This window comes from Martes martes (genome assembly GCF_963455335.1).
Source record: "Martes martes genome assembly, chromosome: 13".
Lineage (NCBI taxonomy): Eukaryota > Metazoa > Chordata > Mammalia > Carnivora > Mustelidae > Martes > Martes martes.
In genome coordinates, this window is record NC_137901.1 from 19,819,138 (window position 1) to 19,845,305 (window position 26,168).

Below are 26,168 nucleotides of genomic sequence, written 5' to 3' on the forward strand. Positions count from 1 at the left end.
ATATAAGTTTATATTTTTTTAACCAAAAAAGGAAAGGAAAAAAAAAAAACAACAGGGACCCATTCATGCATGTAACAATATTGTTGTAAGTTATTTGTGTTGTGTGGCTTCTTTACTCAATTTTCCCCCTTCAACAGAAACGCTTTATTTAAAAAAAAAAAAATGTGTCTGGTATTTTGTGCATAACCCCAGCAGAAGGTTTATACTTGCCATCTGGAGGTTTATTTTTTTTTTCCCCCCTTCGGCTGGGTCCTCTGAAGGAAAAGGATTTCAATATTTTCAAATCGGTACGTGGGGCTCTCTGGAAGATTTGTTGGGGGGTAGAGGGGCAGAAATTTATTATTTTAAAATAGAAAAATGAGATTGGAGGAGGGGGGTGAAAAGCAGCCATTTACAAACTGCTGTCTGTGTACTTTGAACTTCCATTTGGATTGATCTTAATCAGGGTGTGATAGTTGGGCCAAAAGGGACCGATCAGAGCTTTCACGAAGGCCCAATTCAGCTGTAGCGATTGGCGCAAACGAATTAAAACGTGTATGTGGCGGTGTATGCACGAGTCTGTATACTTCCCGGTGTATGCATAATGGTTCTATCTAGCTGAGCATATACTGGAATGCACACACGTACACAAGTGTTTCAGGGTGCAGAATGGTCTAGGAAGATTAATAATTTCATTCAGGAAACTGATTTTATGAATGGGCCACTGCTGAAATCATATGATTTACTTTTATTTCCCATTTACTTGAAAGTGTGAGTAAATTGTCAAAAGTTTATGAAACTATCCAGTTTTTATCTTTTTTTTTTTTTAAGAGAACATAGTGTGTAATTAGAAGAACAGTTAAGGTGTGGTGAGGGAAATATAATTTCAAAACAAATGGCTTATGTTGTGAGCTGATCCAGTAAAGTGGTTAAATTTGTAAACATAAATATTAGGATTATGTAACTTCCTTTTTTTAAACAAGTGCCTAATTTGCAATTGGTAGTTATTCATGTATAGTTCTTAAGACTTTTGCCTGTTATCTTTTTGACATTCCCATCTATAACATAGCCAGCACCTTTCATTTAAAATCGCCTCTAATGAAAATTTTGTGAATGATGCTATCACAGTTAGTAGGAAAAAGTGTCTCAGAAGCAGTAAAATAGATTCAGGGATTATACAACCCTTATGCAGTATCAGAGAATTACAATGAATAGAAGTTTCTGGGGTTTTTATCTTTAAGAATTACCAGTGATGTGATTTTTAGACGTTAATTATTAATTTTGTGTCTTAAATGTCTGAACTGACAAAATTTTAGTTTAAGTTTTGGACCTTTTAACTCCCTTTTAGCCAAAAGGAATTTTTTAAAAATATGTGTTCCATTCCCACAGCTTGCCAGTTGCCTCTACCATAAGAAAATGCTGAATATGACATCATATCACTAATATGCCCTCTCAGTTGCCAAATATTTTGGTTGTTAGATTTTTTTTTTTTTTGAGATGATGGTACTCATAAAATCAAGATCGCTCTGTCACAGGAAATGTATTTATAGGAACTGTTTTAAGGCGTTTATTAAAAACAAATCTGGTGATGTGTATCTCTATTGATTCAAACACTAGAAAGAAGCAAATTGTACATACATTATAGTTAGAAAAAATAGCCATTTGGAACACTAGCAGAAAGCTTTTGAAACCAGGAATGGTGACTAGTTCTTCATTTTAGCTCTGAAGCAGACAGCAAGGTCCAGTTGTAAGTGTTCCTTGGATGGGGCCAATTCTATACCATTTTTTAAAATGCCTTCATGCATACACTGGGGAAGCAGATTCTTGTTGATCCTACAGTGTGTATTGTACTGGCTGTAATTCTGCATTCAGCAGCTTTTGATTTGGTGCCAGACATCTTGTGGAGATTGTGTATGCCATGAGTTAATTGTTCGAAATGCCTATCGAAGAGACTTTACATTTCTTGAGTTTTCGTTTGTTGTTTTGGGTTTGAGTTATCTATGCATTTCTGTGTGTATGTGCGCATATGACCAGTGTGTGTTTTAACTTAAATTGTTGGAGTTAAGTGTGATCAGCTATTTGTTACACAAGCTTTCCTCTGAAGACAACACAGCCCTGAATTCCTTCTTTTTTTTTTTTTTTTTTTTCCCAGTGACAAGTCAATTACTTGTTTAAATTCAGTTTGAACTCTCTGAACTGAGAGAGGCCAGAGGAAGCAGGTTTTCCCTGTGAATAAACAAAAGAAGAAAAATGTAAAATCATTCCAAAACACTGTGATTTTAGGTCGTTGGAAGAGTGCAATTAAGCATTACAACGATTATAATTTCTTCTTTTTGAACTGGCAGCTATAGGGTTTGTAAAATCAGTTTCCCTTTAACTCACTAGCAAGAGAAATATTAGAGTCGATGGTGTTTTAGGACAGACAAAGGAAAATGTGAATTTTCTATTATTTTAAGTTATGAAGTGTTTCTGTGACCATGTCCCACGCAAATTGTTTTCTTATTTCTGTGACTCACTGGAGCTGGTCTGAAGTGTGGACTTTAGGATGCCAAGACCTACAAAATATCATAACACTAGAACTATCAATGAATAAATCCAGACTATAAACCAGAATGTATTTTTGAAAATCAGCTCCTCCTCAGGTGAGAGCTTAATACCAAAACTTAACCAGGTCATTTTTGTGATTTCTTTTCTTTATGGACTAGAGGTTTAAATACACATGAATCCCATTTTCAGCCAAATAAAAAATTTGAAAGCATTATTTCTTCCCTCTGGGGAGACAGGCTCTTTGCAGAGAAAATAAGTCCAATTTATTGTAAGTGTTAGGAGTGTAAGCATCTATCAGATTGTGTGGCTGTGTCTGTCCTCACACAGGGTATGAGCAGGATCAGGCGTTACCTGGTCCACAGTAAGTCTAGGTCCTGCTCGAAATGTTGATTTTTGTATTTGCTTCCATCTTCTTATTCACTGAATAAGAATTTTAATAAGTAATTATTTGGTCAGATTTCCACATACCTAAAAATAAAGCAATTCCACAAAGATAAAATTATGGCAAATGAAATTGAAAACAAAAGTGGCGAAATTTCCTCCTAATGGTAATTTAAGATCACATCATCATCTCTCGCCAGCATGTGCATGTGTTAAACCGTATAGAGAAACCTATAATTATTGTAATTGCTCTTTTTGCTTTATACTAACAAGCTTCGAACCATGTTTCAAACTAGTTGTTTTGAAATAGTTATTTGTCAAGTCATCAAATCTCAGAAAGTAAATGGTAATGAGCTCTCCATGTTTATATTCTGACTGTTGGTCATATTATGCAGCTTTTCAACTCCCTGAAGTTCAGAGATGAAAATGGAGGTTGATTATTTCTGATATCGAGGCCAAAAAAGTAAAATAATTTCATGATTCCTGCTTAAGATGAAACAACAACAACAACAACAACAACAACAAAAACCCAGGAACGTTTTAACATCAGACTCACTTCAGTGGGGAATGCATTCTTAGAAAAAAGTTTACCTGTGAATAAGAGACAGTCTCAGTCAGCCACCTAAATTTTTTTTTTTTCAAGTAACAATTAAGATATGGAGTGTTCAGCTTTTTTTTTTTCCCTTGTACCACAGGAAGTGCTAACATAAAAAGCTTAATATTTAAATAACACCAGTATTAATATCTTCCAGTACAATTTACATATGGCCCTTTCTTTGTAAACCTCAGTACTGATTCCGGTAGCCTCCACCCTCTTGCAGAGAGCCACTGGTTTGTAAAAGTTTTCAATAGTGTATTGACTATCAACTATGCAAATTGCATTTAGTATTTTAGAAAGATATTTCACATACTTAGCTATTCTCAGAACCATGATTATAAATGAAAGTAGCTGGCATAAAAGCATTACTTTTTAAAATTATTGTTTAGCTGCTGGTGGTACAGAGCAAAAATGTGCTAGGTCACAAACTAATATAATTTTTCAATTCCCCACTGATTGAAGAAAACAAAACATACCAAAGAGAAAACATACAGGAAAAACTTCCTTTCAGTGAGCTTACTTTTTGGTATTGTTGACATATAAAGCATTTTAATTTACCCATTTTAAAATAACAATGAAAATTTTATTTTTTTTCTTCTGTGCTTGATTGCTTAGAACAAAATTATGTTGATTTTGTTCTTTACGACTAAGCTGGTAAAAATTCACCAGACGCTTAATCTTGATATTGTGGCTACATCTTGCTCTCCTGCCTCTGATTAAATTTCCAAAACCCCTGCGTGAGATTCACAGATGCCACTTTGAACATTTCTCTGGGGCTAATTTCTTAGAAAGAAGATGTGGATCGGTTACATATTTGGTTAAATTTATTTAATCCCTAATTTCTGGTAGGTCTGAACGTTTTAGGTTTAGTGTTGGTAATTGATAAGCATCCTTATAGCGTGAGGCGATGGCATTGTTTCAAGGAGAATTTGGAGGAAAGACATTGAAACTCAGGGGGAAGAGGGCTGGGGAGAAAAGTGGCCAGGAAAAAAGATCTAATAACTAGTGCAGGCTTTAAATACCTTTCCAACTGATCTACAGGAAATTGTGCTGAATAGTTGTTTGTTTCCTCTTCCACTATAAATGTGGTTTGCATTACACTCCTTATTTTTTTTTTTTTGTTTTGTTTTACGAAAATTGCAGTACCAGTGGAGAGGCGTGAGGATTAGGGATTTCTTCCTTACAACTTAATTTTTAATTTTTTTTAAAATCACATTTGGATTTTAGACATTGCCATTTTTCACTATTATGAATGTTGTATGAATGTGTTTCCAAGCCTACTTGAAACTTCTATCACAGTGATGCCACCAAAGGAGGAAAAAAAAATGCTTTGGCGTCATTCCTTTGGAATCACCATGTAGGTCATGCACATGGTCAGCAACCTGCCAGCATGAGGTTAATTCTTCTTTAAATCCTAACTTTGAATGCAGTGAAAATATATAGATTTTAGATATAATTGTGGCAATTTTAAAAAGTTGCTAAAATTCAAGTTTATTTTTTATCGTAGGAGGAAAATGCAGTAAAGACCTATTTGCTTTTCATAGCAGACCTAAATGCAAGTCTTATAATTGAGAATTTCAAGACAGACATACAAAAGGTTGCTAGGCTTTTTTCTTTTTTTAATTTTTTCCATTTTCCTCCAGTATTGCCAGGGTTACAAAAAAAAAAAAAAAAGCTCATACTTCACAGTTAATATAATTTAAGGTTATTTTAGCTTTCAGTCTCCCAGAGTTTGTTTTTATTTGATTGGTTTCAAATTAGCCCTTAATGCTTCAAACATAACTGTAGGGTGACACAGGTAAAGTTATATGTGGTAACACTATTGATAATTAAAAAAAAAAAAAAAGATTTGGATCTGTGTGTTCATAAAATATTTAAATATTTAGCATCTATTCAGGAAATCATCATAGTCCTAAAAAAAGCAGTTCTATGTAAACTAAGAAACACAGATGAACAATGACAAAACTGAAAAAGATACTTCTGTAAAATAATTATATTTTGAAGTATGAAGTGATCTGTTAAAAAGTTAATGCCTGGGATTTGGGGGGAACTTCCTAGTTAGAGGCTTTTTGACATTTTTGAATGTATAATAAACTGGCACATTGTATCATCTTAGGCATATCAATTTGTTGCCTTTTATTAGGCAAAAGATAATTATTTTTCTGAAGAATATTTCTTAACGTTGAGTTTCCTGGTTTGGGGTGTGAACACGGTTAGAGAGTTACGCATTACTCCACTTAAACTTTGGGAAAGCGCTGAAGGAGCCATGGCCTTGGGTGCAGACTACAGTCTTTATTCATTAGCTGATGCATTTCTGTCACAATACCATGTTCTGATTAGAATTGAAGAATTCACATTTCTGATATTTTTGTCTTTAAGTTCTGTGTTGTGTCAAGTCTCTATTTAGTTTTCTTCAGATTCCTCTTCCTTAGTTCTTAAAGAAATCTGCACATGCCAATCAGGACATTTTGTTCAAAAGTGACTTAAAAGGGATACTACACCTATAACATTTTATTTGGGAGAGTATACTGTTTTAAAAGGCAGCCCTCCTCTCCCAAACCGCGCCCCCCTCCCCCCCCCCCCCCCGATAAAGAGTGGGCTTAAAACACCTCAGAAGTCAAGGGTGGGAGCAGTATGGATGATGGTCTAATTTCAGGCTCCACCGAAAAAATGCAGGCTTTGGCATTCTCCAGGGACCTAGGGCTGTGCTTTCCAGGAGACCAAATTATACTCCTCTTGAGAGAGGGCACGTTGAGGTAATTGGTGGGACAGACTGGGGAGAGTCGAGTTCCAGCTGCATCCATTGTAGCTGACCTGAAAATGAATAGGGGATGTTAAGAGTGGAGGCTAACATTTGACTTGGCTTTTTCACCTCCACAGACCTAAGGGTGAGAATTATAGAGTACTGAATACTGCACCAGTAATAATCCTGTTCAAGTGGGAATTGCTATGTTGAGGAACACTCTCACACCATTTTAAAAATAGTTGATGCGTTTACCAACCACAGTCTTATCACTGTAGCCCCAATAAAGTTTATCCACAGTATGGAAACGCCCTCCTGTTTTTACTGTTAGCCATCTTGTGAGTGTGTCTTGGATTCTCACCTCTATGGTTACCATTTTAAAATGCTCATAATGAGAGACATTCGGAAGGCACTAGATTCCCATCTCCAAGAAGAGAAGCAAAAAGTGGAAGTGTCTACACTCCCATTTCCCCCAGAACGTATGCTTTTTTTTTTTTTTAAGGAGAATAATGCTGTATTACTCAATAGCTTTTCTAACGAATAAAACAAATTAAATTGATGTTACATGCATATTTAAACCCCATCCAGTTAAGTACTGACGTGATTAAAATAATCAAATGTATTACTTAAAAAATTAAAAAGGATAAATTCTGCACCCCATTATTTTATTGACTTTTAAATATAAATTGCAGAAATGTTTACATTCCTAATGGCATTATTAAGCTAAACTGACAAATCAGAGGAAAAAAGTTGATTGCCCAGCACATTATTATTTCTGCACCTGTTATTACAATTCAGAAGTGGAGGCTCAGCACCCAGGAACAGCGTGGATGCTGTTTTCTTAGGCTTCCTTTGTGTGATGTGGGGGTGGGGATGAATGTTTAACAGGTGTAGTTTCACTTTGTAGTGCCTTTTTGTGTGTTGATATGATTAAAAGCCTACAATGTTTTTCATGCAGCTTTGAAATTAATATGCAAATAATTGGGGATGGTAGGGCTCTCCTGTACCTGCTGCACCCAGCCTCCCTCAGCAGAATGGGGGGCTGTGAGCTTTTTAGTAGAAGTCGTTGAGGTACAAATAATGCCAACTCTCTTCTCCACCCTGTGAGTCCGGAAGGGAAAAAAAAATAAGGGAAGAAGAGGGCATCAAGTTAATGTAGGTAGAACTGCTTGATTTAGAATTTAAGGTAGATCTGGGGTGAAAATACTTTAGATTTTTATTTTCTGGTTGTATAGGGGCCAGGAAGTTGGTAGACTTTTGAGTGTATTTTTAAAACAATAATGTAAATTGTGTAATGTTGTCAGTGCTTCGGTTTGAAATTGTGTTTGTTTCTTTAGTTTATGTCCTTGTCTAAATCATACAATTTAATTTCTCAGACATTTGAACTATGTTCCTCCCTGTCACTGAGGTGGCAATGATTGTTCATTAATATAATTCTAGAATTTCTGAAGGTGTTCATTGTCCACCGTTCATCTCACAGAGAAGTCTAAAGTTTCTGTAGCTGGTGGGATAAATAACGCCCTGATTTTTTTTTTCTTTTAATCTTTTTACTATTGTTTAGGTTCTTGAGGAATGTCATAATATTCTTTAAAATGTAATGACCTTAGATTTGGATTGAGAGGGTGCCATCCAACAGATAGTTTGAGTTTGTGAAAAAAAGTGGTTAACATGGCATTCTTTCCTGGAAGTTACTAGTTAACACTATTCATAGGAGTTTAGATTTTGTCCTGTGTAATAATTTAAATTCCTAGATTTTAATAACACTTCATGTATAGCATGGATCCCATTTAATCTCCCCCTGGCTTCGCAGCAAATGTTTACATAAATGAACTCTCAATTTTGATATCAACTATTTAACTCCGTCTTTCCAGAGTTAATACTATTTCCATAATTAAACATGTTCCACAGTTAGTTCCATAGGAGTATATCCTAACCGTGATGTTCTTTTCTGTTCTTTTAAGCCATCTGTTTTGGCTAGGTCAGCAAAGAGATGGGAGCATGATTTTATTTTAAAAGCAAATAAGTTATTACTCTACTATTGTATTAGACATTCAGCTTCAGAGGGAGTAAAAGATAAAATCCCATCGTATTTTCATTTTGTTACATTTGCTGCAGAAATGTGTATGCTCAAATGGTTATTTTCAACTCATGACAGCTGTGATATTTAAAATGATCACAGCTGTTGTGACTTAAAATTGATTTTTCTATTAACACCTGAGAAAAAGACCTGTGCTGTATTAAAAACTTAAATAAGGTAACTGTAAAATTAGATATGTTGATGTGAATCTGGTAATCCCACTTCCCAGAGGTTGCAAAGTGCAGCAGACCTTCCAGGGAGTGAGCTCAAACTGCTGGAAATAGATGGCGGTTGGTAAATGCGTTTACCTTTTAGAGAATTCATCTAATAGCTGATCCTCTTGGCCCAACTTCATAGTGTCAGTTCTGCTAATAAAACCTCTTAGAATTCAGTGGACTTAATTAACCCCAAGAAAGGCTTGTATGACTTGTATGAATCATTATGAGATCCTAACCTCTAAACTTTTTTACCTTCCAGATATGACATTGAGAAATGCAAACCATACTAAATTTTTCCTTATGGAGGAAGTTTTGGTTTTATGGCTCCTTTCCTCCATCATTTTCAGATGATGAAAAAAAGAAAAACAGATGAAAAAGGAGAAATAAATTATGCCTAAGTAGTTTTAGGCTAGCACTTGTTTTTGGAGGCTCTAATACATTTTTAATGTTCACTTTGCTGATCCCATTTAACCTGTTTGAAGAGTTAGATGGTGCTTCTTGCTTTCGGTTGATCTTCTCAGGATTATCAGCCTTGGAATTCTTTTTTGAAGTGTTGGAACCTTCAGTGTAGCAGTAGATGACCTATCTCCCAAAGTAAGCACTCTTAAGAAAACTTCGGCACATTTAGATACGGAGATAATTTCACGTTTCAAAGTAGATGATGTAGTGAATAAAACCTACAGCTGGCCTGATGTGGCATTATGTCTAGGTAATAGTGCCTTCACAGATGCATTGCCAATAGGGAGCTATGTAGATTAAACTCTTTGGCTGGTCCTGGGCTTTTTACCTGTGTAACTCAATCAGAATTGAAAGCATGACAGATTTTATGATGATAAATGTATGGCTGGGTCGGTGAAAGTACGGATGGGTGGGTGCATGGATGGGTAGATTACATAACTAGATAGCAGTAGATAATGCCAATTATTTATTGCTCAAAACTTGCTTATTCACCAAAAATTGATACGCGATGTATTAGTTTGACTCTTGTATATAGTTTAGAATGGTTCCAAAAGTTCCAGAATGAACACAGTTCATTTCTTTCGGAGCTGGAGGCCAGGACTGATGCGCACCATGAGCTCACAAGGTCAAAGTGTCCCGTCCTGAGTGATCATGAGTATAAATGTGTGTTTACTGGTTTGGCGGAAGGGAGAGCCTCCTAGTGACTGCTGCTGTTACTATGAAGAGCCAAGACAATCAGAGTGGACGTTTGTTGCTGGCAGACTCAGATGACAACATGTATCTTGCGAAGAGCGGTGCCCCCCAGGGGACATAGGGCAATATCTGGAACATTTGTGATTGTCACAACTGCAGTAGGAGGGCGTGAGCTTGCCTCTGGCGTCTAGAGGCCATGGGTGCCACTCATCCTCCACAGGGTAAGGGTCAGCCCTTCCCTAGTGCTGTGCCAAGAAGCCCTGCTCTGGGAGTAACATATCTGGGCCTTAATAATTACTTGCTGGCATAATGAGCCACCTTACAAGTGATTGTAGCTCGCTTCTCTTTTCTTTCCCTATCAATTTTCTCTCTCTCTCTCTCTCTCTCACTGGCATAGCACATGATAGTATTGTCCAGGTATTTGTACCATTTACCATGGAAATGTGGGGTTTTATGTGAAGTGTTGTAAATGTAGAACATTATTTGTGAACCAACTGGAATGACTTCAAAGCAGCTGTTAGAATATGTTGAGTCAATAATGTACATTTCTCCGTACCCTAAATACATATTTATATCTTACCTTTCAAAATACCTTGAAAACTCTCTCCGTGTAACTGTGAGTTTTTCAGAATCAGCCTAAAAGAGAGTTTTATTACCATTAATTTTTTTTTCTGTAGGTCATGAAGAGGCAAAGAAGGAAATAAATTAGCATAAAGAAAATAATACTACATTTAAGTATTTTTGGCATGAAGGACATTATTTGCATCATCCTTAAATATATCCTCTGTGCTGAGTTAAAAAGCAGAGAACCAACATGAAAAACTCTCTTTTCAGCTTTCCCAATAATGCAGCTTCTTCATCCACTCACAACTGGGGATCTCTCTTCCTGCCACTGCTGTGCTTCCCATCAGTGTTGGATAATTCCTGGCAGTGATTTGGAAGTGATTTTGAAACCTCGATTGCCTCCCCTAGCACCCTGTGGAGGAAGGTGGCGGTATCTGGTGGCAGAGTCTTACACCTGCCAACTTGTAGAACCCAGAAGCACACCTCACTTCTTAGATGCCAAGGTTTGGAGAGAGCTGCCAAGTCTGACAGTAACTAGTGCCACTCTTCAATTTCCTCCCCATGCTCTACAAGGTTCTATCAGAGTAGAGATGGCAGCTGGGCACGGGGAGTGGCAGCTCTGATTTGCAGTCTGTCTTTGGAGTACAGACTCTCATCACTTAACCCATTGGTGGTTCTATCTCATTTCGAATATATATATACCCACGTATATTCCATTTACCCACAAGCATCCTCAGACTCTGGACTGAGAATGTCTCCGTTTCCCTGTCCATTTGGTACACCAGGGTTCTAGGAAAATCACAATGATGCCTTTGGGTTTTTCTGTGCCCGTACAACTGAAACCATCTTGCAAGACTGCCCGAAGTTGGCATCGATTTCTGTTAGTTTTCCACGTTTTTATTGTAAAGGGTTGTCTGTACTCAAAGTGAACTGAAAAGTAAACTTGTAAATATCTTTTTGCGTGCTAAGCAAGTAATAAAGATGACCATTCTTTGGTGATCACTTCATTGATTTGAGTATTTCTGTTTCTGGGAGATGGTAATTTTTGCTCTAATTGCAAATTTACTTGAAGTCAAAGCTCTTTGAGGAAGCATTAGCCTTGTTTTCAGTTTTGACCCATCCCTGATTATCTGTGCTGGGCTCTCAAGAATTTTCTTATATTCCATATACCCAGGAGCATCCTCTGAATAGTTGTAGAACAGGACTTGCTTACACATTGTTTTTACAGGAAGCTTGCTTGTGTGGTATTTAAGTCAGACATTTACAGAGTATAAAATCAATCTTATCGTGACTTTTTTTTTTTATTTTTAAGGAGGTGGTTTACAACTAAAATAAAGCTCACAGTTAATATTTTATTCTGGTAATAATCAATTTTTAATAAACCACACTTGCAGACCTCAGTTCTTTTAGGCGCCTTTCTAAAGCACCTTCTCGCTTAATCCTTACTGCATTCCAGTACGATAGGTGGTCTAAATGTTCGTATGCCATTCCTCAGTTTAGGAATGCTCTGTCTGGTGAGGTCGCCACTGGCCACGTGTAGCTATTAACATTAAATGTAAATTAATTAATATGCAATTTAAAAATTTAGTTCCTTGGTCACACTAGCCACATTTCATGTGCTCAGTAGTCACATGGGGTTAGTGGCTACCATATTGGATAGCACAGATCCAGAATATGGGCATCATTGTAAAAATTCGAATGGACAGGGCTGGCTTGGGAAATGGAAGTGTTACGGGATCAAACCACTTGCTTAACCTCTTACGAACCGTAACAGAACTAGAGTCACTTCTCCTGCATATTTCAGTATATTTTTTTCAATTTTTTGTAGCTTTCTAGTCAGCAAACACTTGAAGTTAAAAATTGATATTTTAAGGCTACCTCACATTTTAGTGAACGTTTATCCCATCTATGTTCATCTCTTTATTATTAAATTTGAAGCTCAATGTAGACGGACTTTTCAAAGGAATCAGCCCTTGAATGACCTTTCTCTGAATCAGAGAAATCTTCCCAAAGAGTGGCCATGTGTTAAGGAATCTTTATACAGTTGTTAGCATACTGTAGGCAACCAAGCCAAGTAAATGACTCAAGCGTGTATCATACATGCCCCTGTGTATACAAACAGTTAGGCATGGTCCTCGAATAGAAGGTTCACCGAGAGTTGGCCTCCACGAGATGTGAAGAGCTCATACCTGCCTTCTGGCTGTTTGGCTAAAAAAAGTATTAAAATATTTATTTTTATTAAAATAAAAATATTTATTAAAATAAAAATACTATATATTTATTCATGTAATCTAAATATCTCTCGATAATAAATGAGAAAGTCTGTAGGTCGTATCCTTACCACTCATTTAGGTCCTAACCTGACTGACTTCGTGTTTTGAAATTTTCACATCTCCCTGTCACTGTCAAGCTTTCAGGCATTTGGAAGATAAGCTTTTTTTTTCTTTCTTTTTTTTAAGTAATACTCTGTGTCCAACGTGGGGTTCAAACTCAGGACCCTGAGATCAATCGTGGCAGGCTCTACAGACTCAGCCAGCTAGGTGCCCCAGGAAGACAAACTTTAACTCTTTATCTTCCCCTTAAGGATTAACACAGCAGCATGCACAGAGAGGTGCTCCAATGACATTTCTTGGTTGAGACAGTAAGTATGGGAACTCGTTTTAATGTTAAGTTGCTCAGGGGTTCTCCTCTCCAAAGTAGCCCAATAGGATATTATTTGTAGAATAAATGAATGTATAAAAATATGTCTTTTCACTCCATCACTCCGTTGGAAGAAATGTGCCTGATGAGTGTTGATGGTGCTCATGACCACTTTTCATTCATACTTGAACATTCAAAATTGTATCGATTATTTTTCCCTTGTAACTATGGACGGCACTAGATGAATGGCTGGTCCTCGAATATTAAGCACAGGGAATGAGTGTGTTTGTGCTTGTACCTATACTACTTTAATAGATTAGATGATTGCAGAATTTCTCCCATCATCCTGTTGTTGGGAGCACCAGGAGCCCATAATGGCACATCCTGGCAGATGCTTTCTCCTTGGGCTTCTAATGGTGTAAGCAAGCCATCATTTCTCTCGTTAATAATTATGGTGTTAAGAGGCATTTGTGTTCTGTGCACTCTTTCAGCTTGTACCATGTTTAGTTCCCGTTATGCAAATACTGCTTTAAACTTAGAAATGCCAATTTGCATTAATATTTTGGTTTCATGTAGTAGCTAGTTATTGCATTTCACAAACAAGTGCATTTTAATGAGTACTGGCAGAATGTAAAAAAAAAATATTATTCATTAAATTCTATTGTAGAAAATGCAGTAGTTGGTTGCCAGAAATCATTAAGACAAAATATAATGTGTGTTGAGGCCATAAGGATATTCCTCTTGAAGGGTGTTTGGCCCTGGCGGCATTCCGTGCTGTAAGAGATTCAGTGCTCTTCCTACAGGCATGAAGGGCGGGGGTTATTGCTATAACATAAAATCCAGTATACTATTGACATTTGGGTTTCTTTTGAAAATGTAAACATATTTCACTATTTTATATTTGCCGTGTGACCGTAGGGAATTTACCTCTTGGTTAATGCGCAGGACTTTAAAAGTCATAAACACCAAGTTGTAAAGCAATGTATTCCTATGTCTTACATTTTGATGTTAAATCCCGAAATGGGGTTTTGCTGTTTTATGTTTTTTTTTTTTCTTCCTGAGATTTTTTTTTTCTAATTAGAATTGTGAACATAAAATTTTTTGACGGAAGAAAAATTTTGCGACTGGATTTTCAGAAATGAACTATTTTAACACGTGGACTTCTAAATGCTGCTGTCATGCTTGTCATAGCTTGTGGTTCCTAATTATAATGAGCTTTTCTGGTGGTGTTGCTGCAGTTGTTTTTTTTTTTTTTCTCCCCTAGTCTTCAGCTCACTTTTCCCAGAAGGAGAGTTCCAAGCCTTTGAAAATTCTCATGATTTTGCAAATCCACTCTATTTTTGTCTAGAATACAGGAAAGTTAAAACTGTGGCTGGTATGATGCCATGTTTTGAATCCAATTTTAAAGCAACCCTTTGCAACCCAGGGAGTAAAGCTGACATCTTTGTATCTGTAATGAAGATAATTATACCTGCAAGGTGACATCACTAGCAAAGTAACAAATGCACTTGAAAACTGAGTCTCTGGTCCTCTCTGAATTCTGTAGACCACTTTTGGCATTTAACACGAGACACCTCTTTCATGCTTGTCGTTTGAGAAGTTGCTTTCAGATGAATTTACTAAAGCTGACTGACACAGGGTTAAATTAATTCTTTTCTTTATTACTCAAAGTGATACAGACCTTTCTTGGACTAATGTAGCTTAATTAGTGGTCAATTAAAACTGAACATTGCTGAATTGAAGTTCTTTGATCAAACTTCCTGGCATGGGTTCTCTTTCTTTAACTAGCCACCATCTTGAATTCATTTGGAATCAGTAGTATAAACAAGTTTAAAACTGGTTCTTTTATAAGAAAGTCAGCAGGCTTGTATAGCTGTGGTTTCTTTTTTTACTTCTGTAGGCGGCAATTCAAAGGCAATACTAAATGAAAACAGTACTACTACACCCTGGAAAAAATACATTTTTTAAAAGTAACACTAAGTCAGAAAACAGTCAATACCCCCACCTATTTATTCTAGACAGAAGATCAATTTCCCAATTTCAGTGGTTAATTTTATTGTTACATAGAAAGCTAAAAGAAAATTCCCCGCCCTCACAACAGTCCACAGTTAAAAGTGAAACAAACAAACAAATAACAAAAACCAAGCTGGGGGGCGGGAGAAGGATGGAACAGGCACCATGACAACCTATGGGCAGAGATTTGACTCAGTTGCCCCTAAAGGCACCCTTCATTACTCTTGGGAAAATATTTCACCTCTGTGCCATTGGGGTGGGGGAGAGCCCCAATTAGATTTGCGTGTTGATGTCGCTCATTTCATTTGGAGGGCAGGATTGCTTCAGAATGAGAACTGGAGATGGAGAGTGTCCTTCCTACAGATCCCTGGGTTAAAACCCACGTAGCATTTCTTAGAGTTGGAGTGCAGTTTAAAAAAAAAAAAAGAAAGAGAGAAAAGAGGGATGTCGGGTCGCGGGGAGCCGGGACAGGGAAAGTCACTGCATATTTGAAAGTGGATCAGCCTCTTCCTTTTCCACAGTTACGTGTCCTAATATTTAAAGTGTATATGCCATTCTTGGGGAAACATAAATTGATATCATTCAGTAACCCCCTAACAACCTAAAAATACCATAGCTGGCACTCAGTTAGTGCTGTACATTGTAAGGTATTAATTAAAACTGGTGCTTTTGTGCTGCAAATAAAAGTAACAGATTAGGTTTAAATAGTTAATTTGCCGAGCCTGTAACGGCTTCCTTGGAATCCTGACATTTTCACACAGAAAAAGTAAAGGGAAAGTTGGGAAGTGACCATATAGCATTCCCCTCCTCTCCATAAATGATCAACTTTTTGTAGCTTTCACTATTTATACTCAAAAATTACAGTTATAAACAATAATTAAGATAAAAATTGTATCACTTGACAGAAAGAGAGATTGTTTATAGTCAGTGTGCCTCTCAGCCTTCTCTCATGCCTTTTCCCTAAAGGGCTGATTAGAATGTAATAATTGGGGATGATAGCAGGAGGAAGACAATTCCATTTAATTAAAGATAATTTATTTTACTTTAAATTGGTGATGTCCCACATGAATAAGAGTAGATTTAGCAGATAGATTTATTAATGGGCACTGACATCTCCGTTGACGTAAAAAGCAAACATTTTCTTTCCTCGTTGTTTTTATTGTGTCTCAGCACCTGAAAACTGCTGTCATCCCACTTCCCTTCCTGCTTTACACAGCTGTAGACTTTTCCACCAAGATAACACCACTACTGGTTTATCCGTGAAACCCACTGGAGCCTCTGCTGGACTAACGAGGCCCCGGAGCTTGAAAGGCTGGTCAGGGTCTCAGGGCGGGTGCCAGAAATGCTGTCTTCTCAAATGACATTCTCTTGCCTGATCTTTAGTGTATTTAGTTCATGGAGTCATGAATGGAGATTGTTAAGATTTCCTTTGGTCTTGATCCGTATTTCTTCCAAGAGAGCTTGCACCTTGCATATCACGGGTAATGAAAAGCGCCCTCCCAAATTCCGTTTGCCCTGCCTAGGTTCATTTCTGACCAGGAATCGTATGGGAAGTGAGGCCCTTGTGTCATATGTTTATTGTTGTCTCCTGCAATTGCAAGCAGATCCTGGAGATTAGGGAGATTCTTTAAAGTTAGAGAGTGGAGGCAAGAAATGCGTGAGGTTGTCTTCATCTAGTCTCCTCAGCCTGTGATGGTGTTGTCGGTGGTATGTACCTTTAGCAAAATTGTATTTGTAATTCTAGAAATCCTAAGGAACTTCCCTTCTGCTCCTGACAGACTGCATTCTGTCTTCCCAGTTCCAGTCTGATCTCTTTTGCGTTACCTTTATCCTCTCAAAGCCCTGCCCCATTCCTGCAGCCTGCCTTGTGAATTCTGTTGTTCAGCCATAAGTGTGTATCTACGTAGGTATGTCTCATGGCACATCAGACTTCTCGTCTCCGAATGAAATCCCGACCCTCTGAGCACCTCTTTCTCCCCGGGCATCTCCTTCTGCCTAGATCTTGCTTCACACCAACCCTCTAGTTTTGCTCGCATTCATTTTTTCTTCCTACTTTGTTACTCTCATTTTTAGATACAACTCCTTTATGCCCATTCCCTCTCCTTGCCTCTTCGGGCTTCACTTGAATGTCTTTCTAGCTTTATTTCACAAAAGTTAATTTTGTGTCACCGGTGTCTTCAAAATGAAGGGAAGAAATGAGATCTCTTTTTTTTTTCTTGGGAGGGGTGAAGCCTATGGTGGGATTTTTATTTCATTTTGAACGAGATGGATTGACTGTGCCCGGTTTGGCCATTTTGCTTTTTTCAAATGGACGTTAACTGAGTGGTGGTGTTTATTGAGTCTTGCTTTTCATGTTGTGTTGATGTTTTCCTTCCCCTCACCCGAAGCATCTTATGTCTCTGTCCCTTTACCTGGCTCGTTGTGATAACCCAACCTCTCAGGTCCTTATTTTATCCTTGATTTCTTGCCACTTTTATCCACCTCTCTCTCCTCTCTCTCTCTCTCTTTTTTTAATTGCTCTGTTACCCTCGCTGTACCTTACTTGTCTTCTTCTGCAGTAAATGTGTGGTACCTTCTCAAAACTCCTACGAGCAAATAATGCTGGGAAAGAGGACATTTATAAATAATGTTCTTTGCTGAGCATTGGAGAATTCTGCTTGGATTTTAAAATTTTACTAATTTTTTTCCCCCCAGAGTTGTACAGTCACGATTTAGGGTAGTAGGGACCTGAAGGCCAGTGTTCCAATCGATCCTTTCTTGGAAGTGAAAACTCTAAATATAAAATTTTTCGTGGGGGGAAATGACCCTACATTTATAGCAGGTAAATTCAGTCATACCTGTTGGCTGGTAGACTGGTTCAGGCCGTGTGTGTGTGTGTGTGTGTGTGTGTGTGTGTGTGTGTGTGTCTCCCAGGAGCAAGATGGCGAGAGTAGAGAGTGATCTGTGGCCAACCATGGTTGTTCTCAGTGGCTCTTGCTGGCCTGGAGGGAAACAGGCACTTGGGTCAGAATGAAGACATACCCCACCTCCGTCCTCCCCCCGTTTCAAGCTTTTTCCTTTCTTTTCTCTCTGTTCCATTATTTCTCCAGCAATCTCACCATTTCCCAACACTGTCCATTTGTCTTTTCTTCTCCTTTTGGCCTCTTTGCTGTCAGATAAAGAGTGTCATTACGTTGGAGACCTTTCCTGTCTACAGCAAAAGTCTGGATGGCAGGCTCTTGTCCACTAGCTTCTCATTAGTAGCTTCTGTATCCTCTGGAAAATGTCAGCAATTTTGAAAAACAAGGGAAGGAGAGGACAACTACGATATCCCAAACCGGAAACCCCACTTCGACTCTGTAAAGAAGGCATTCAGGGAGAGAAGCCTCCTGTGTCCCCGGGAGGAACTGGGAGTGGCGAGAGGGAAGCTGCTAAACGTGGTCCAGATGCGGCTCCATCCAGGGGAAGCCTCGTGCTTGGTCATTCTGGTGGCTGGGCTTGTCCCACCTCCCCTTCTCCCTGCCCTCCTCCCAGTCCCTTCCTAGGCCCTCCCACCCCTAGGCGAGCCCCAGGCCTTGCGGCAGACATCTGCGGGTCTGAGTTCATATATCCAGCATGAAGTTCCCTCTCTCCCTCCTATTATGAATTCTGTGCTGTGGTCCCGCTTGCTCCTTGACTGTCAGACTGCAGTTCTGATGCTGTCAGCCATGTCTGACCAATCAGCAAACAACAGCACAGGATGAAATTTAAACAATGCAGATTCTCAGATACAGGGTTCTGTTGACTGGACCACGAAGGGAAAGCAGAGGTAAGGTCAGAGTCTCCCCAGAGTGGTTATCCCGAGCCTGCCTGATCTGACCCCTCGTGAGCTCCCCTGTGTTGCTTGGCTTCCACGCTGTCCATCCGCTTTGCCCTACTTCTTCCTTCCCCTGCCATGCGGCAGGAGTTTCATTTTAATTCCCTGCCCTTGTCACTTTACTCCCCTCGTGCATTCACTTCTCTCTCTCTTGGATCGGTGCTGAACGTCATTATGAATGGCCCTGAGTTGCCTCTAGGCTGAGGATCCTTGGGAAACGTCCCCTTATCCAGGGATTTTGTGGCCACACGTTCAGGAAGAGACGACTGCTGAGAATCTGGGCAATGGGACCCAGTGGCCAGGGCTTCTCCCTATCCCTCTGTGGGACTGTGCTCTTTGGGTTACAAGGATGCTTTTCTTTTTAACCGTGGAGATGTATTGAATTGTAAATGGAGCTCGAATTGTCTTTTTTTGGGGGGGGGGATGCTTTAATGAGAATAGATATAAATAGACACAACCTAAAGGAGAATGATTCAGCCAATCCTGGAGAATTTGGGGGAAAGGAAAAGAGAGTTGATATCTGCCCCCCCCTTACAGTTTGCGGTGTTCGTTCATGAGGTTACTGCTCACGAGAGAAGACTGCTCTATCGTCTTTCTCTTCTGTTTTCAGTATTTGGTTGGTCTTTTTATAACTTAGAGTGTTTACAGGATTCTGTACTCCCTGGTCCCATCTGGAAAATATTTAAACTTCATAAGGTCTATAAGACTAAAATATCACATATAATGGGATAGGCAGAAGGAGGAAAAATTAGACCCATTGCGTGTGTTTAGAGTAAGTCGGTTGTGTGTTCAGAAGCGGCTGCTGAAGGGATTGGGGCAGATAGATGTGTGCGGTGAATGGTCGGGTCCAGAGCTGTACATTTCACCACAGAATGAGCCTTGGTTTGTAAAACTGACATTCTGTTGTGACTTCTAAATCCAAACAAATCTCTGCAAATTTCTGCCTGATCGAGTTAATAAGAAAATATATACATGCAGAGGCGAGAGCTGTGTGCTACTTGTGGTCTGTCAGTGTCGGTGGAAATAAGAGACGTGTTTTACCTACTGTATTACATTCGCCCAGCCACTGCCAGGACCTCCAGCTCAGCAGGTTTTCTGGATTTTTTTTTTTCTTCGACGAAAACAATGGGATGCAGAAAGAGCTTCGGAGCAGGGGACGGCAGATGCGGGACTGGAGTCTCTTGCCTTCTAATTGCCTTGTAATTGGGGAGCGGTTTCCACTTTCCCACTATCTCACTTTCAGGAGAGGGAGACAGATGTGGCTTAGCGGGCACCAGCCTTCTCCAGGCCGGATGTGCCGTGGGACGGGGAGGTCATTCCCTGCTCGCAGGCCTGTGATCTGCTTCACACCTGTGCTCATTTTCCCCCATGATCGATGACCTTGTGTTAACCTGGAGTGACCTTTCGCCTTCGCCTGTTCTCTGGGACCGGCTCTTGGCTAGCGGACCCTCCTTTCTCTCTGATTTACAGGTGGTTCCTGGAGCCGCGTACACTTGTTTTTCATGGTGCACCGTGCACTTAGCAGCCCGGCAAGACCTGCAATTTCATCCCTCTCAAGGGGCCGAGAAGGGGTTTGGGAGGTGGGGGGTGCCGCGAGAGAGGTTGCTGTTTGCATGTGCTTTTCTATTTTGTGGCTCATATGGTATCAATTACCATTTGATGGCAACGCCAGGCCTGAGGCCCTTTGCATGTTTGTCCTGTGAGAAAGATCTGGAAGAACCGACATATGGTTTTGATTGCAGCAATTGCAGGTTGATAGAATGAACGCAGGGGTGAGGTGGGTGGGTTTTCCTTCCGGCCCTTTCCACTCTGGGTTGCTAATGTGCTTTGCTTGTGGAACTGGTCTTTTCATCATCCAGCCCCTCCCCACTCCCCCCACAACCTCCCCTCCCCAACCCTCTACCACTTTGCATTCCCTGCCCCTGCCTCCTCTCTGTACTTCCAAATCACCGCCAGAAACATGTGGCCCACATTAAGGACCTTCAATTAAAACAAACAAACAAAAAAAATGTGTCCACTCTCATGTTAGAATCCCAGAGCAGGTCAGTCCATCAGGATGATCAGAATTATACTAAAGTCAAAAAACAAATGGGTGGTGGGGAGTGGGTTCTTTCCAGAAGCTCGGGACATGTTTTAAAATGGCTATTAGTTCAGGTTGTTAAACATTGAAATGACACTGAAAAATGGCAGCGATAGAGATTGGTGTGTGTGTGTGAGAGAGAGAGAGAGCGAGCGAGCGAGAGAGCGCGCGCGCGCGTGCGTGAGAGAGCGCGCGCGCGCATTTCATCTAGGACGCCTCTTTGAGTTTGAGCATCTGCTGCACACGGGCGGGATTTCTTTGAGGTTCTCTTTTCCTGTGCATCTCAGGCCATAAAATGGAGGAGCTAGTTGGGGTGCGTAGGTCTATGTGAACATTTCCCTTCGGAAGGGAGATGCTGGGGACCATTCTCTCCCATCCACAGTGATTTCTCTCTGGCAGTGGGGGGTATCCAGGGGGAGGCTCCTCATTACCGCTACGCAGCAGGGGATCGCATCTGTGAGTTTGCCAAGGGAAGGTCTAATATTGGGGAACAGAAAAGCAGAGACGGGAGAAGAACATGATAGACACTTTTAATGCTACCCATGAAAATGTTTTCTTTCCAAGTAACATTTTTCTATAATGCTCTCAAATTCACGTGTCTTGTAATCTGTTCTACAGATGGATAGCCATGAGGCTAAGACTTTTTTACTTCAACTCTTGTATTTCAAAATATTACTCACAATTAGGAATTTATATAGTTTTATAAGGTAATGTGGTTTCTCATGAGTGAATGTTTCTATTATCATCTTCCTTCTTTTAAACTGGAAGCCAACGAACCAGGACCAAAATGTAGAAATAGGGCCCCCCAAAAACGTTTTTCAAGTGTGAGGTGAATTATTGGTTCTGAAGACCAGCAATTGAAACTTAGCCATAATACTCGACACACCTCATATTTATTTCCACCTCAGAGCTGATCTTTATTGAAAGGCAGTAAAAACTAAAAACTTTAGTTGTTGACTCAAGTTATAGGGAGATGTCTGTGCGATAGACTCTGTAGATAAAACAGACCATAATTTTATAATGGCAATTGACTGTTTCTTAAGATATTTGCCCAAGGGTATGTTTCTCTTTACCCAAGTATATCCTTACGATATACAGATTAGGTTGCTAAATGGTTGTGTCTTTCCTTCCTTCCTTCCTTCCTTCCGTCTTGATAATGATTGTATTTTATTATTTGGTAATCTTCCTACAGTTTTGTCCTCTGAGCGGTGTTTGAATTCACAGTAACTAGTGATTAGTTGATTTGCTCTAGTCATGTATTCTAATAGAGGCTCCTTGGTTATTTGACTGATAGTTAGTGGACACATTATAACCTTAAATCGCCATCCAGTTTGACAGTTTAAGACTTAACATTTCTATTTGCTGCTCATGCCATATTAGCTGCTTTTGAAGACTGATGTATTGAGAAGTCCAGTTTGGTGATTTAAAAAAAAAAAAATTGTTGCTTTCCTGAAATATATGGTATTGAGGACTCGTAGCAAAATAATGTTGTGTATGGGCTGTAAACCTGTTTTAGAACTTGTTGGGTCACTTAACAGCAGCTGTGCTGGGGAGATATTTGATTTGAGAAGACTTTTTGAATCTTTTTAGCCCTAACCATTCTGGTTTTGAAATGGGAAAATGGAAAAGAGTTTTAGGGAAGAGAGATATCTCAGTTTTGAAAGGCAGCATAGGTAGAAATCTATCCATCCCTGCTCAGATTAACTAGCATTCCTAATCTGTCCTCCCAACAGAGGACAAAGAGTCTGATGGGAAATGTGGGTTTATATTTTAGAGACACACTACAGAAGCATGAGATAGTGTTATATACCAGCTATATGCCTCTTGCCCAGCATTAATTTGGTTTTGGGACTGACATTTAGATAAGTTTGCAGAGGAAGAAACTTTTTTAAATACAATTTCTTTTTTAAAAAACTATCCGCTACTTTAAAAACTACTCCCTATTGAAACTTTATTCGGTCTTCTAAAATATTTCTACCTTTTGGAGTATCTTTTTAAATGGTCCAATTTATGTAGACAACCCATCAGTAATCTAGGCTACAACAGTCTTCATACTTACCAAAGAAAAAGAAAGCCTGTTTGGTCAAAAGTCTGAATAAAAGGATCCTCAAACTAACTCATTCCTTGGAAGCAATAAAAATTACGACCTTCCTTCCTTCCTTGGTTTGTAGTCACTCACAAATGGAGAAATGTAATATTATGGTGATTTTTTAAATGTATGTGTGCTGCTATCAGATCACACTTGAATTAGAGTTACTTTTATAAATCGAGGAAAGAGATTACCTGAGAAGTCCCTAGGAGGATGAAAAATACTCAGGACTCTTGGAGAAGTGATAACTACTACTTTCCTCTTTCTAGATGTGGAGACCCCCTCCCTGGCCCCAGATACCATGTTGCAGAACACATTCACTTAATCTTTGAAGAGCTCATCGCCTCTCTTGAGGACCTGTTCTTGTTCATACATTGCAAATATGCACTTTTATGTCCACAAGGAAGACATTACTACCATCTTGAAGGGCAATGTCAATTAGTAACAGGAAAATGCAAGGTCTGCCAACTGCAGAATTGTACTGACTTTACGCCACCTCCTTTTGAACAAAATTTGAACCTTTGAGGAAAAGATATTGGAGATTTTGATGAGCTTTTTTTTTTTTTTTTTTTAACTATTTGCAAATCATGGCTTCCTGATCCTAAGGGAGGGGGGAACCTCAAAGGAGAGGCTCAACAGACTTCCTGGACATCAAATAGTTCGCACAAAACAACATTCTGATGACTTGCATGTAAATAAATCAGAAACATATGAATTAAAACGTCTCTCGAAATACATATGGGTTGGAAAATAGAGAGAAGTGCTGAGAAAATGTGTTTTGGGTTTTGCTGAGCCCATGACATTCGAAAAATAGTATGAGACACTGAACAAACACAGGCATGGCTTGGCTTACCCAGCCCAAACATTAGCCTCCCAGTTCAACGGCAAATCGGTTTACCATGTGCCTAAATGCGAGCCACCTTTGGTGTGCTCCCCCACACTTAATTACTTGCAGTTTAAATTTTTTCAATTAGAAGCTCAAAAATAGCATCACATTTCAAGAAAATGCAAATCTTAGCATTTTCTCACTCAGTTGGTGCACAGCAGACTTTTTTAGAAAATACCACAGATCATTTCACCTTTAGGAACAGTCATACTGGTATGGCCTTCTGTGGTATGACTGGTGTGCAGCAGAAGGAAAGCATCATTATTTAAAAAAAGAAACAAACAAACAACAAGAAAAAACAACTATCCCTGGAATTGATGTTGCCTGTTAAATCAAAGTGATCAGCTACTCATGAAGCTTCTCATGAAGATACATGGTACCCTCTCTTGACATTAGGTGGTCGCCCAGCCACAGGCTACCACACTCAGAGGTCTTATTCTTTTTCACTCCTGAGCTATGTGGCCTTCTCTGTAGGTGGTAGGTGTTTGCCTTCTCTTTTCCACAATGTACCATAGAGAGCCGACATCAGGGATTCTAAGTCCTGAGACAATTGCAAAGACCTTAGAGACCTCTGATCTTCTCCTCTCCGTATCTTGTTCTTCAGCATCTGGCTTTAAGTACCGGGCAGGATCACAGGGGAGTTTAGGAAACAAAAACAGCTGGAGCTTCAGGCTTTACCCACTGAAGGCAAGTCACAGAAGTGTCCTTGGACAAAATCTTTAATCTGTTCTTTGGACTGGTGCCATCATCTGAGATTACCAGTTTAAAGTTTTAGAGAAGGTGGATTTTATTTTATAGGGAAATTAGTTTGGTTGTTTTAAAAATAATAAAAAGAAAACATTTTAAAGTACTTTTCCTAATTCCTCCACTCAAATGGTGGTAAGAAACTTCAGTACCTAACATGAGTGGGGTACTAGAATACAGCTCTGAACAAGACAGAAATGGGATAGACAAGGAAGTAGACAACTCAAATGTAGTTTGAAAATGCACTGATGGGGGAACACAGACTGCTAGAATTGGATACGGGAGGGGCGCCTGTCCCACATTTGACCTGGAGGAAGCGGGGCCCAAGAATGAATGGGTATTAAGAAAGCAAAATGCTGGATCAAGGAAGAGCGTGGCGTATACTGTTACCTGGAAGTAGTTCGGGATGACTGGAGCTCATGGTGCCAAAGATAGTAAGAGATGGGACTGAAAAGGTCAGCAGTGGCCAGATCATAAAGTGCCTTGTACACCCCATTAAGGAGTTTAGATCTTACCATGACTGTAATAAGGAGCCCTTCAAAGGGGTATGTCCAAGAGGTCATTGAATCTGAAAGTCCAGAGGGATAGCAGGAAGACCAGGAAAACCTGGCCAGAGAAGCCAAGGGAAGCAAATCTGACTGGAAGGAAGAAGTAGTACAACAGTGTCAGAGGTTGTTGAAAGATAAAGATGCCCTTGGGCTGCAGTAGTCAGGAGCTCTTGAGCAGTTCCACTGGGGTAGAGGGTGTGGAGGGAAAGTGAAGAAGTAGAGAAAGGGCATCACCAGCTGCTTTTCCATCATCATTGTCACTGTCATTGCCATCATCATCATCATCACCTGAAAATGAGCATCAGGCATCTTATCTACCAGACAGAGTGAAGGAAAAGAGGATGAGACACCCCCCCCCACCCAGGGAATTGGAACGTATTTGGGAAAACACATCATAAATATAAAACAGAAGATAGCAACACAAGATAGAAGACATGCAAAGGGGAAAATGAGCCCTACAAACCAATGAGATGAAACAGATTTGAACAGAGCTATGAAAGAGCAGGACAATCCGAAGGCAGATGGAAAGGGAGAGCTTTTAACAAAGTGGGTGCACCTTGATTTGTATTCTGAGTTATTGCCTCCTTTTCACAGTTTAGTCTGTTTGGGGCTTCCTATCAGACGGAAATGGTAGAAAACGCCATTAAAGGTGAGGTGTGCTCTTAACCTATCTGTGACTTCTGTTTAAGTGTCTCAACCTCTTTTGGGAAAATTAAAGTCACAGACTGACTCTCTGTGGTAGTTTCATGCAGTCTTTGTTTTTAAAAGGTGGACAGAGCAACTAAGGAACAGACACCACAAGTAGAGCAAGTCAGCAATATTCATAAATTCTACCCAAGTTCCTTGAGACGTTCTGCACATCCGGTGCCGAATGTCTGTGCAGTGGCAGTGTATTATCTTACCCATCTGTGTTATCGCCACGTGATGTCCTCTTCCTAGTAAGAGGCCAGGGGCTCACCCTCATGGGCAGTACCTTCAAGAAGCCATTCGTGATTCAGAGGACAGTTTTTTCTCTACAAAGATACTTGAGGTATAGCTCTTTAAGGCACTTCAGTGCTAAAAATATGCTGTGTA

At 39.5% G+C, this 26,168-nt stretch overlaps 1 protein-coding gene across 18 annotated transcripts in view; it reads left to right on the forward strand.

Moving 5' to 3' along the window:
• TCF4 (transcription factor 4) overlaps nucleotides 1-26,168 on the forward strand; it is a 347,099-nt gene that overhangs the window by 254,405 nt on the left and 66,526 nt on the right. The gene's annotated exons all lie outside the window — the stretch shown is intronic.